The sequence below is a fragment of the Lathyrus oleraceus genome, chromosome 5 (assembly GCF_024323335.1).
Source record: "Lathyrus oleraceus cultivar Zhongwan6 chromosome 5, CAAS_Psat_ZW6_1.0, whole genome shotgun sequence".
Lineage (NCBI taxonomy): Eukaryota > Viridiplantae > Streptophyta > Magnoliopsida > Fabales > Fabaceae > Lathyrus > Lathyrus oleraceus.
This window is the reverse complement of record NC_066583.1, coordinates 19,948,133-19,961,902: the sequence shown is the minus strand read 5'-3', so window position 1 is coordinate 19,961,902 and position 13,770 is coordinate 19,948,133. Positions and strand designations below refer to the sequence as shown.

The window sequence follows — 13,770 nt, the reverse complement described above, 5'->3', positions numbered from 1 at the left end:
ATGTGTTAATGATGATGATAACATGACTATATGATGTTGTTGTTGCTATGTTGATTACGATGTATGCTTGGTATGCATGCATTCATGAAAGGTGATAACACGAAATTATATCACATTTTAAGACTTAATTCAATTAGATTATATTATCATTTACTTTAGTTTATCTCATTTTATCAGATATTATGCAGTATTTCCTTGCTATTTATGTCAGGTATCCATTTTGAAGCAAAAGTGAAAAAGGGAAGAAAAGGAGGTGTAAAAAGGAGTAAAAAGGAAACAAATATCAAAGACCAAGCCCAGCCCAAAGAAAGCGCACGTTGTGCCTGTGACGGGCGTCACAAGGGTTGTGACGAGCGTCACACTAGAAGCACCACTGTGACGAGCGTCACACATGGTGTGACGAGCGTCACACCATTCCACTAGCTTTTTGGCGCAAGTCACGCCCTCAGAAAGACTTGAAGAGGAACGTTGAGAAGTTGGTCTCCTATATCCACGCCGCGCATGTAGCCACGTTGAAGGATGGGAGAAACGGAATGCAGTTACCAACACTATTATAAATAGCCATCTCACAAACCTAAAACGGGGACCGATTTTTTCCACGCTCACATTGCCGAAGCTCTGCCAAATTTTCTTTTCACGCCTTTTGCTTATTTTTCTTTTCCAGCATTGTTTATTTTATTTATTTCTTTTGCAAGCTTTGCATTCTTTTTCCCTTGCAAATTTACCTTTCCAGTTTTAGCTTTTAGATATTTTTCGCATAATAGTTTCTACACCGGAAACTATTGTGCAACTTTATACTGGATTTAACCTTACGTTATATTCCAGTTTTATTTCCTTGATTTAATTTACTGTTTAATTGAAGAATCCAAGAACAAATCCTACCGGCTTGTGGTGGAGTGTTCAAGACCATTGTATTACGCATTCAGGTTCTTTAATCATTATTTAATATTTTGTTTTATTATTTATCTATATTATCTGCCTGGAATGAGTCTGTTTATGCATGATATAAATTCTTATTTATTTAGCATGTCTGGCTAATTTGCCTAGGTATCGGTATGTAAAGTAAGCAGAATAAGGGATCAAGACTGAGTCGGTCTACCTAAACTTAAAATCAAAATCAATCTTTTTACGGTCTCAACTTACAGGTTTAATAACAAGATTTTTTACAAAAGTAAAAGACATAAAGAAGTTAAAATCAATAGAGCGAGAGTTTGAGATTTTAACTGGACAGTGTAAGTTAGGCATTAATTCTAGATCAGGGCGAGAGCAAGTTTTAGAGTTAATTAAATTCTGACCTTTTCCAAAAAGTATTTTTAAAGATTGAATGTGAGGACGAGAGTTAAGCATTTGGATTTAATTATATAACCTAAGTCAACAGAGCGAGAGTTTGAGATAAGGGTGTTTAAAACGGTCAGTATTTTCTTAAAAAGAGTTTCTGCAACTTTATTGTTTTCAAAATATGGTTTTTGACTTAATTATAAGTGACAGCAACATTAATATAAAATCATGGTTTATTCAACAGAGCGAGAGTTTGAGATAGAACCTTTAACCAATAAAGTTAACCGAAACGATTCATTTTAAAACCAAGAAACCGACAAAGACTTGATTCCCTAGTTTTGACGAACTACATACCGATATCCGTCTTATTAATATTTAATCTAGATATTAGTTTAGCTCTTAGTTTTTCCCAAACAATCAAACATTTTCACCTTAGATTTACGTAGTAACCTTAGATAACGGTATATCGATTCATAAGTCCCTGTGGGATCGATATCTTTTAAAACTACGCGATAGAACTGTGCACTTGCAGTTTGTATCCCATTCTCGACTCACCCAGTCGAGCGATCAAGTTTTTGGCGCCGTTGCCGGGGATTTTTATTCAATCGATATCGTAACTCTTCCGTTACGCTGTAGAGACTAAGGTTTCTTTTTCTTCTATTTTCTTTCTTTCGTTGATTTGTATGCCACGCACTCGCTCTCAAGGCGAACCGCTCTATTTACAAATCAACGATATCGAACTATATCTCCGAGTCTTACGACGAATTCGGGAATATCGTGCTGAAAACAATCTCCCTCCTATAAACCTTCCTGATTTCAAAAACATTTTTCCTTCTTTAACCGAGATGGCAGAACCAGCTCGTGCTCTTAGAGATTACGCCGCTCCATCGCAAGATGAACCGCATTCAAATATTGCTCCGCCCGCAATCGAAGCAAACAACTTTGAACTTAAACCTTCGTTGTTGCAGGCTGTGCAACAGAACCAATTCTCTGGAAATCTTACCGAAGATCCAAACCTTCATTTATCCGTATTTGTCCAATACGCTGATACTGTTAAAGCTAATGGTGTCACTTCAGAGGCAATTCGACTTCGTCTTTTTCCTTTCTCATTAAGAGATAGCGCTAGAAGATGGCTTCAATCTCTTCCTTCCAACTCAGTCACCACATGGAACGAGTTGAAGAAAGTTTTTCTTGCCCGATATTTTCCACCAAGCAAAACAGCTATGTTAAGAGCCCAGATAAACGGATTTAAACAGAAAGACAACGAGTCTCTTTTCGAAGCATGGGAAAGATACAAAGACATGATGAGACTTTGCCCACACCATGGTTTGGAAGACTGGTTAGTAATTCACACATTTTATAATGGTCTCTTATACAACACAAGGTTAACAATAGACGCCGCTGCAGGTGGTGCACTAATGAACAAACCTTACGCTGATGCTTACCAGCTTATCGAGAGCATGGCCCAAAACCACTATCAGTGGGGAACCGAACGAACGAATGTGGAAAAACCTCAAACGAAAACTGGCATGTACGAGATAAGTAACCTTGATCACGTCAATGCAAAAGTGGATGCTTTGGTCCAGAAAATTGAAAGTTTAAACGTATCACCTCCAGCAGCCGTGGTTGCTATAACTCAGAATTGCGAGGTCTGTGGAATCCAAGGCCACACTCCTGCGGAATGTCAACTCTTGACTGGAATCCAAACAGAGCAAGTAAACTATGCTCAAGGAAGCCCCTATTCGAATACCTATAACCCAAATTGGAAGAACCATCCAAACTTCTCATATAAGAGTAATAATGCTTTATACGCACCTGGACAGTCTCCAAATCAAGCCCCATCTATACCTCCGGGATATCAGAAACAGAATCCTAACAATAATACCCCTAGAAAATCCAACCTGGAAATCATGATGGAAAATTTTATAGCTTCCCAACAACAAACCAATAAAGATTTCTTAAACCAGAACATACACACTGGCGAACAACTTAAACAACTAGCAAGCAAAGTAGATGCCCTGGCTACCCATAACAAAATGCTGGAAACGCAAATATCTCAAGTAGCTCAACAACAAGCACCTACTGCTGCACCAACTGGTACATTCCCTGGACAGCCCCAACCCAATCCGAGAAGCCAAGCTCATGCAATTATATTAAGAAGTGGAACGGAAGTGGAAGGACCGTCTGAACTAAGGATAGAAAACCAAAACCCTAAGAAATCCACTGAGGAAAGTGAACCTAAGGAAAAGGAAGAGAGTAATAAGGAAACCCTAGAAAAGAAGGAACCTTATGTACCTCCACCACCTTACAAACCACCTATACCTTACCCTCAAAGGCTTGTTAAAACCAAAGATGTAGGCCAATTTAGAAAATTTGTTGATCTCCTTAAACAATTAAACGTTACAATTCCGTTTACCGAAGCTATTACGCAGATGCCCTCATATGCTAAATTCTTAAAAGAAATTCTTTCTAATAAAAGGAAACTTGAGGATAGCGAAACCGTTACACTCCCTGCCGAATGTAGCGCTATAATCCAAAACATGCCCCCTAAACTCAAGGATCCGGGTAGTTTCTCTATACCCTGTCACATAGGAAAATTTGTCATCGACAAAGCCTTATGCGATTTAGGAGCCGGAATTAGCGTTATGCCTTTATCCATATGTAAGAAACTGGAAATGGGAGAATTAAGACCGACCAAAATGTCTGTGCAATTAGCAGATCGTTCCATCAAATATCCTGTAGGAATCCTTGAAAACGTTCCCGTACGCATAGGTCAGTTTTACATTCCCACTGACTTCACAATTATGGACATTAGAGAAGATGATACGACACCTATTATACTAGGAAGACCATTCTTAGCAACTGCCGGTGCAATCATAGACGTAAAACGAGGACGACTCACCTTCGAAGTAGGTGAAGAGAAAATTGAATTCATTCTTTCCCAATTCTTGAAAGCACCTGCAATAGAAGATACATGTTACTTCATGGATATCATCGATGAATGCATAAAAGAAGCAGAGTCAGGAGAAGACAAATCATCAGACTATCTTTTAGAGGACAAATCTAAACAATGCCTAGCAATAACACCAGATCCTACGCAGTGTCTTAACAAACCAACCCCTGATTTGAAAACACTTCCCAAAAATTTGAGATATGAATTCCTAGACTTAGAACTTGAACGACCTGTGATAGTTAATGCAGATCTAGGAAGACTCGAAACAGAAAAACTCCTACATATCTTAAGAAAATATCCAACCGCACTAGGATACCACATCACCGATCTTAAAGGAATAAGCCCTTCTATTTGTATGCACCGCATCATGTTAGAAGAAGACTGTAAAACCTCTAGGGAACACCAGAGAAGACTAAATCCGATCCTAAGTGAGGTAGTAAAGAAAGAAATAACCAAGTTATTAGAAGCAGGTATTATATATCCTATATCTGATAGCAAATGGGTTAGTCCTGTACACGTTGTACCAAAGAAAGGAGGCATAACCGTTATTGAAAACGAAAAAGGAGAAACTATAACTAAACGAATCGAATCGGGATGGAGAATGTGCATTGATTATAGGAAACTAAACAAAGCAACCCGAAAAGATCATTTCCCTTTACCATTCATTGACCAGATGTTAGAACGATTAGCTAAACATTCACATTTCTGTTATTTAGACGGTTATTCAGGCTTCTTTCAAATACCAATTCACCCTGATGACCAAGAAAAGACAACATTCACATGCCCTTTTGGTACCTTCGCGTACAGACGAATGCCGTTTGGTCTGTGTAATGCCCCTGCAACTTTTCAAAGATGCATGATGGCAATATTCGCCGACTTTCTCGAAAACATCATGGAAGTATTTATGGATGACTTTTCTGTATACGGACAAAGCTTCGAAGAATGCCTTGAAAACCTGGAAAGAGTTCTGGAGCGATGTGTAAAAGTAAACTTAGTACTTAATTGGGAAAAGTGCCACTTTATGGTACAAGAAGGCATTGTTTTAGGACACATCATCTCGAACAGAGGAATCGAAGTAGACAAAGCCAAAATAGAGGTAATCGAAAATCTTCAACCCCCAAGAACTGTGAGAGAAGTACGAAGTTTTTTAGGACACGCCGGTTTTTACCGACGATTCATCAAAGACTTCTCTAAGATAACTAAACCCTTAACCGGACTGTTGATGAAAGATGCTGAATTCATATTCGACGATAACTGTTTAAAAGCATTTCAAACTCTTAAACAAGCATTGATCTCCGCACCCATTATGCAGACACCAGACTGGAATGAACCATTTGAAATAATGTGCGATGCCAGTGATTATGCTGTAGGTGCTGTTTTAGGACAAAGAAAGGATAAAAAGCTTCACGTTATATATTACGCTAGCAGAACCCTGGATGAAGCACAGATGAATTATGCCACAACCGAGAAAGAACTCCTAGCAGTGGTATTTGCGCTAGATAAATTTCGTTCTTACCTGGTAGGAGCCAAAATAATAGTTTACACTGATCACGCTGCTATCAGGTACCTTTTAACAAAAAAAGATGCTAAACCTAGACTCCTAAGATGGATCTTGTTACTACAAGAATTCGACTTAGAAATCAAGGACAAGAAAGGAACTGAAAACGTAGTAGCAGACCACCTCTCTAGACTTGAGAACCTTGAACCGGAAAGAACATCCATTAATGATGATTTCTCGTATGATAAACTCATAGCTATTTTGGAAGAGAACAACTCCGACATGCAAGTAGAAACCACCTTAGCTATATCTGTCACACCATGGTACGCTGATCTAGTCAATTATTTAGCTGCCGGAATAGTTCCACCTACTTTATCTTACCAGCAGAAGAAACGATTCTTCCACGACATAAAACACTATTACTGGGATGATCCCTTACTTTTCAAAAGAGGCCCCGATGGTATTTTCCGTCGATGTATACCCGAAGAAGAGGTAGAAAATATAATCCAACACTGTCACTCTGCGCCTTATGGTGGACACACAAGTACATCCAAAACCTGCTCTAAAATCCTACAAGCTGGCTTTTATTGGCCAACTATATGGAAGGACGTACATGCGGCTATTAAGGAGTGTGACAGATGTCAACGCACGGGAAACATATCTAGACGTGACGAGATGCCACAAAAAGGTATTTTGGAAGTAGAGATTTTTGACGTGTGGGGGATAGACTTCATGGGACCTTTCCCATCCTCTTTCGGTAACAAATACATACTCGTGGCAGTTGACTACGTATCAAAATGGATCGAAGCTATAGCTTCTCCAACAAATGACACCCGAGTAGTGACTAGACTCTTTAAAAATATAATATTTCCGAGATTTGGCATCCCAAGAATAGTAGTCAGTGATGGTGGATCACACTTTATATCCAAGGTACTCGAAAAACTACTACTTAAATATGGAGTGAGACATAGGATAGCAACACCTTACCACCCTCAAACCAGTGGACAAGTGGAAGTATCTAACAGAGAAATCAAGCAAATACTAGAAAAAACGGTCGCCACTTCAAGGAAAGATTGGTCATTGAAATTACCAGAAGCTTTATGGGCATACCGAACTGCTTATAAAACCCCCATAGGGACGACCCCATTTAAGCTCATTTATGGAAAATCCTGTCACCTCCCGGTAGAATTAGAACATAAAGCCTATTGGGCTATTAGAAATTTAAATTTGAATTATAAAGCCGCCGGTGAAAAGAGAATCCTTGACATAAACGAATTAGAGGAACTCAGAAGAGACGCCTATGAAAATGCCAAAATCTATAAAGAAAGAACAAAACAATGGCATGACAAGCGTATATCAAGGAAAATCTTCAAGCAAGGCGACGCAGTACTTTTATTTAACTCTAGACTAAAGTTATTCCCGGGAAAACTACGATCCAGATGGTCAGGACCTTTTCATATCACTAAAATCTTTCCCAGTGGAGCGGTAGAAATAAAAGGACAATCTACAGAACCGTTCACCGTAAACGGGCAACGTCTGAAACATTATCACTATGCGGAAACCAACGAGGATTCGCAAATTCTACACTTAGACGAAACGCCCCCAGGACTCATAGACTATATTTAACAGTTTCTTTGTCGAGCTTGCGACATTTAAACAAAGCGCTTAGTGGGAGACAACCCACAAATTAATTTGTTATTTTATTATTCTATTATTATTATCATTTCCCTATTTTTCTCTTAATTATTCTTTTAATTTCTATTTAGTATTCATTATTGATTTATTCAAAAAGAAAAATATATATATATATATATATATAATAATAATAATTCTTTTCTTCTTTCGGCATTTGGCCAAATCCTGACTTAAACTCGTGTTTCTTTTCTCTAGCTAACACTAACCAGATGGGACATTCTGATCGTATGGGTATCAAGTTCAGAGGAATGGCTCAGAAATGAAAGTTTGAAGAACTAGCCGCTAGAGAGATGCTACCTAGTTTATATGCTGATGATTGGGCGATGACTGCCCTTGGATTGAGACAGAGTGTCCTGTTTTTGCTGAATCAGATAGGATGGGAGACCTCCCCTATCCTGAGACATTTCACCACCTACCGGAGACTCACACTAGAATTCCTTAGTTCATTAATCTATCTACCCAGCCATGGAAAAGGAATTAGCAGAGGTTTTATCCAGTTCAGAATGTTCAATATGGAGTACCAATTTAATATTAGAAACTTCACCAACCTTTTGGGTTTTCCTACCTCCTTTGATACATTCACTGTAAGCCAGGAAGAACTTTTTGAATATAGAGAGCTTGAACACTTTTGGGGTAAGCTGACTGGAAATGATGAGCCCGAAGAACATGAGTTTCTCTCTGGAAACATACATAACCCGGCTTTTCGCTATTTCCATAAGATCCTGACCCACACTTTATTTGGGAAGAAGCCAAATAGTACTTCAGTTTCACGTGATGAACTCTTCATCATATTTTGTGCTTCCCAGAACCGTCCAGTAAACGGTGCTACTTTTATGTTAGCTAATTTGGACCACCTTATCCAGGATGAGCGAGCACCCATTAGAATAGGCGGTTTGATCACTATGATAGGTAATGCTATTGGATTACGTCAGCCTATGCTTGACCTTAGCCCTTTTTGTGGCATTACTACTATGAGTATACCCTTCCTCTTCAACACTATGTTTATAGCAAACATAGGGTCTGATGAGTTTGAGCTTATTATTGATAACCAGGTTCTCTGCCTATTCACCATGCCCGATCCTAGAACTAGTGTTCATAACCAAAGGAACTGGCTCTATAACCTGAATGAAACCCCAACTCCTGCTGGATCCACTGAATCCATCCAGGATTATGAGATTTGTGATGACTATGAGCACTATGTTGACCATATCTCTCTTGCTGAATCTGACCCTCAGACTCCATCCGGCTACTATGATATTGATCCTCCTCCTCAGCCTGTCCTGACCGAAGAATCAGCCATGCCTGATCTCCGACATCATATGCCAGGAACAGATATTAAAACCGTCATTGAAGCTTTGATGTCAGAGCAAGACGCCCTCAGGGAAGATTTCCACAACTTGAGACTTGAAATCCTAGAATACATGAGCAGCACGGCAAGTCAGTTACGTATGTTACGGCATCATGTTAACTCTTTTGCTCCTCCGGCCAGAGATCCGAAGATAGACGGAATTTAGTTATTTCTTTCTAAGTTATTTAGTTTTAGGCTAGATTTTTCATTAATGTTGTTTGAATTCATGTTTATTTCTATTTCATTTCATTGTTTTCCTTCCCTGTAATACATTATGATCATTCTTATTGAAGCTGTTTAGTTAATTTTATTATGCAATGGCTATTACGCTCTACTGTTGTTACCTATTATTATTATGATACAAAGCAAGTAAGCGTGCACAATACATTAAAATTGCAGACTAAAAATGATCATAAGCAAAATGAAACATTAAAATACGCTACCAAAGTAATTCTGTGAAGCGCTGTTGAAAGCCTTTCCAAAAAGAAATGTGTGACGAGCGTCACACTACCCATAACGGACGGCACGTCTATTGCCTGTTACGAGCGTCACAGCCTTGTGACGAGCGTAACGCCCCTCAGACATGTGAACGTTAGGGAGCCGTTGGAGACGAACGTTACACTTTAATTTTTTTTTACCTTCCCCATTCATTCTTCATTTAACCACACCTAATTACTTTTCAACCACTTTTTCTTTCCACCTTCCAATCCTTCTCCTATAAATACCTACCAAAACTTCCTTCATTCACCACAAAACAATTCTCTCCTATCAAATACATTTCTTTTTCTTTCCAAATCATCCCTTCAAAAATTCATCACAATGGCGGGAAATCAAAATTTCGGAAATATCATCTTCCGATCCGGAGATGACAACTATCAGCAAGAGCAATTCGAACGTTTCCAACAGCGAGGCGTCGCTTCCACCAGGTACCCCGATTTAACTTGTTTACAACAATTAGGATTACTCCAAGGTATCGAATGGATGCTCCGCCTAGCCGACTTAACCTTCCTTTGCACTCATAATCAACCCACCTACCCATCCCTAACCTTAGAATTCTTAAGTTCATACGACTACACCACTCCCGCCGGTGAAGACGAATTTTTAACCGGTACCGCAACCTTCCGCATGTTCAACACCGAGTACTCCTTAACCCAAAACCAATTGAGTACCATGTTACAATTTCCCATAGAAGGTCAGGTACACCCCAGAATCCCTCCAAACTCAAACTGGAACACAGTTGGCGTTTTTGGCCTTTTTAAGAAAATTACCGGTATAGATACCTACAACTGGGAAGAACTCCTTCTCTCCCATATACATAACCCCACTATCCGGTACTTCATCCGCATCTTGCAAAACACAATTTTTGGAAGACCAAACAACAGCAAGGTCAACTCAAAGGAGCTATTTTTCCTCCAATGCGTCTTCGAACCGGATACTCAGGTAAACGCCGCCTCTTTTCTCTTTCATCATATCCGCACCTTATGTGCTAGAGGCCGGCAACCCTTTATAATTGGTGGATTAATAACATCCATAGCACTTGGCCTGAACCTAAGGGATAAACTCCAAACTTTAGAATCCCTACCTCCCCTGTCTATGGATATCAGCTATTGCCGCTCCAGCCGCCTGATTAAAAACAGAGTAGGCGGAGGATATTATCTTATGGTGAACAACCAGGCTGTCCCAAGCGTTGTTCTACCAAACATCGCCCTAACTGATGTCACAAACCCCGACCGCCACCTCTATGATCTAAACGCTCCTGAAACCACCGAGCCTTTACAAACAAACCCACAAACAGATGAGTTTGAAGAAATGGAACAAGGTGATCATCCTCCTACACAACGTTCAGCCCCGCTCAACCCTTCCAGTAATGCAGCCGGCCCATCCTCCCAACGTCGTCGACGAAGACGACCTGCGACCAACGACGACATTATGGATGCTATCGATGGAATGCAGGTACAGAATGCAGAGATGATGCAGATGATGCGTCAAATGCAACAGCAACAGGATGCTCGGAATGCCATAACCGACCAGCGGTTTACTGAATTGTTCAGCAGGTTCGACAACTTAGACATACGTCAAAGATCACCAGGTCCAAGAACCAGAGGCGGAAGGCAGCATTAGTTGTTATTTTCTTTGCATTTCCATTTTGTATTTCTTTCCCTTAAAACATTGAGGACAATGTTTAGTTTAAGTATGGGGGGGAAACAATATCCTTCCTATTTCCATTTTTCAAGTATGTTACCTTCCCTTTCATTGTTATTTCCCTTTCTTACTATCTAAAAAAAAAAAAAAAAAAAAAATTATTTTAAGTTAAGTCCGAGTGTGAAAATTTCTATTATCTATTCCCTCAATTTTCTTGAGCCATAACAAAAAAAAATTTTAACACACCCAATAAGTATAAAGGTTGCTGACTCTATAAAACTTGAGTGAAATCAAGACAAAAATTATTACCATAACAACGCTCTGAGAACCTCAATATGTTAGATCAGGATAAGTACCTATTATACCGATCCCTTGAACTTTTAGTTCTATGGCAACCCCAAGTAGTTTATACAGAAGTCAGCACCATCTTAATAGCAAACTACGTGGAGAGCCGATGAATATAAGTGAATGATCCCCAAAAGTAACCTAAGATATATAAATATATCAAGAAATGCACTAAGTAAATTAGGTGATCCTTACCAGATCATTTAATCTAAAGGTTGCAGATCATGCAAAAGCACAATACGAAAGATCCATTATGAGTTGGTTCAGTAGGAATCTGGTACTGAACTTGGTAGGGCGGACTACGGTTCGATCCCCCGCAATTTGCAATGGACTGAATAATGAAGTTATCCGACTTATGTACCAGAACTTCTAGCTAAAAGCGGATCATAATCACTAACCGGTTACTCCACCATGTGCGCGAAAAGATAAAGGGCTTAATGTGATTTCGCTAGAATGAAAACGGGTAAAATAAGACTAAAGGAACCAGGATAGCTATCATAGGGTACTTGAACTGATTTGCATAAGGTAGGGTTATCTAAGTTGTAACGGTAGTTGTTGATGTCAAGATTAAACTCAAGTCCTCCCAAACAAAAACCCAATTGCAACCTAGTACGAATTGATGTGTGCTTTGAAATTTCATCTGGCTAAAACTTTTAACAAGTTCTATACTGAATTTTGCTTGAGGACAAGCAAAGATTTAAGTATGGGGGAGTTTGATAACACGAAATTATATCACATTTTAAGACTTAATTCAATTAGATTATATTATCATTTACTTTAGTTTATCTCATTTTATCAGATATTATGCAGTATTTCCTTGCTATTTATGTCAGGTATCCATTTTGAAGCAAAAGTGAAAAAGGGAAGAAAAGGAGGTGTAAAAAGGAGTAAAAAGGAAACAAATATCAAAGACCAAGCCCAGCCCAAAGAAAGCGCACGTTGTGCCTGTGACGGGCGTCACAAGGGTTGTGACGAGCGTCACACTAGAAGCACCACTGTGACGAGCGTCACACATGGTGTGACGAGCGTCACACCATTCTACTAGCTTTTTGGCGCAAGTCACGCCCTCAGAAAGACTTGAAGAGGAACGTTGAGAAGTTGGTCTCCTATATCCACGCCGCGCATGTAGCCACGTTGAAGGATGGGAGAAACGGAATGCAGTTACCAACACTATTATAAATAGCCATCTCACAAACCTAAAACGGGGACCGATTTTTTCCACGCTCACATTGCCGAAGCTCTGCCAAATTTTCTTTTCACGCCTTTTGCTTATTTTTCTTTTCCAGCATTGTTTATTTTATTTATTTCTTTTGCAAGCTTTGCATTCTTTTTCCCTTGCAAATTTACCTTTCCAGTTTTAGCTTTTAGATATTTTTCGCATAATAGTTTCTACACCGGAAACTATTGTGCAACTTTATACTGGATTTAACCTTACGTTATATTCCAGTTTTATTTCCTTGATTTAATTTACTGTTTAATTGAAGAATCCAAGAACAAATCCTACCGACTTGTGGTGGAGTGTTCAAGACCATTGTATTACGCATTCAGGTTCTTTAATCATTATTTAATATTTTGTTTTATTATTTATCTATATTATCTGCCTGGAATGAGTCTGTTTATGCATGATATAAATTCTTATTTATTTAGCATGTCTGGCTAATTTGCCTAGGTATCGGTATGTAAAGTAAGCAGAATAAGGGATCAAGACTGAGTCGGTCTACCTAAACTTAAAATCAAAATCAATCTTTTTACGGTCTCAACTTACAGGTTTAATAACAAGATTTTTTACAAAAGTAAAAGACATAAAGAAGTTAAAATCAATAGAGCGAGAGTTTGAGATTTTAACTGGACAGTGTAAGTTAGGCATTAATTCTAGATCAGGGCGAGAGCAAGTTTTAGAGTTAATTAAATTCTGACCTTTTCCAAAAAGTATTTTTAAAGATTGAATGTGAGGACGAGAGTTAAGCATTTGGATTTAATTATATAACCTAAGTCAACAGAGCGAGAGTTTGAGATAAGGGTGTTTAAAACGGTCAGTATTTTCTTAAAAAGAGTTTCTGCAACTTTATTGTTTTCAAAATATGGTTTTTGACTTAATTATAAGTGACAGCAACATTAATATAAAATCATGGTTTATTCAACAGAGCGAGAGTTTGAGATAGAACCTTTAACCAATAAAGTTAACCGAAACGATTCATTTTAAAACCAAGAAACCGACAAAGACTTGATTCCCTAGTTTTGACGAACTACATACCGATATCCGTCTTATTAATATTTAATCTAGATATTAGTTTAGCTCTTAGTTTTTCCCAAACAATCAAACATTTTCACCTTAGATTTACGTAGTAACCTTAGATAACGGTATATCGATTCATAAATCCCTGTGGGATCGATATCTTTTAAAACTACGCGATAGAACTGTGCACTTGCAGTTTGTATCCCATTCTCGACTCACCCAGTCGAGCGATCAAAAGGCCGATGCCTAGTGATGAACGGACTGAGTTCCAATGA

At 38.8% G+C, this 13,770-nt stretch overlaps 1 pseudogene; it reads right to left on the bottom strand.

Moving 5' to 3' along the window:
* Positions 1 to 2,508: 2,508 nt before the first annotated feature.
* Positions 2,509 to 2,608, bottom strand: LOC127089180 (uncharacterized; annotated as a pseudogene).
* Between the last annotated feature and the right edge of the window lie 11,162 nt (positions 2,609 to 13,770).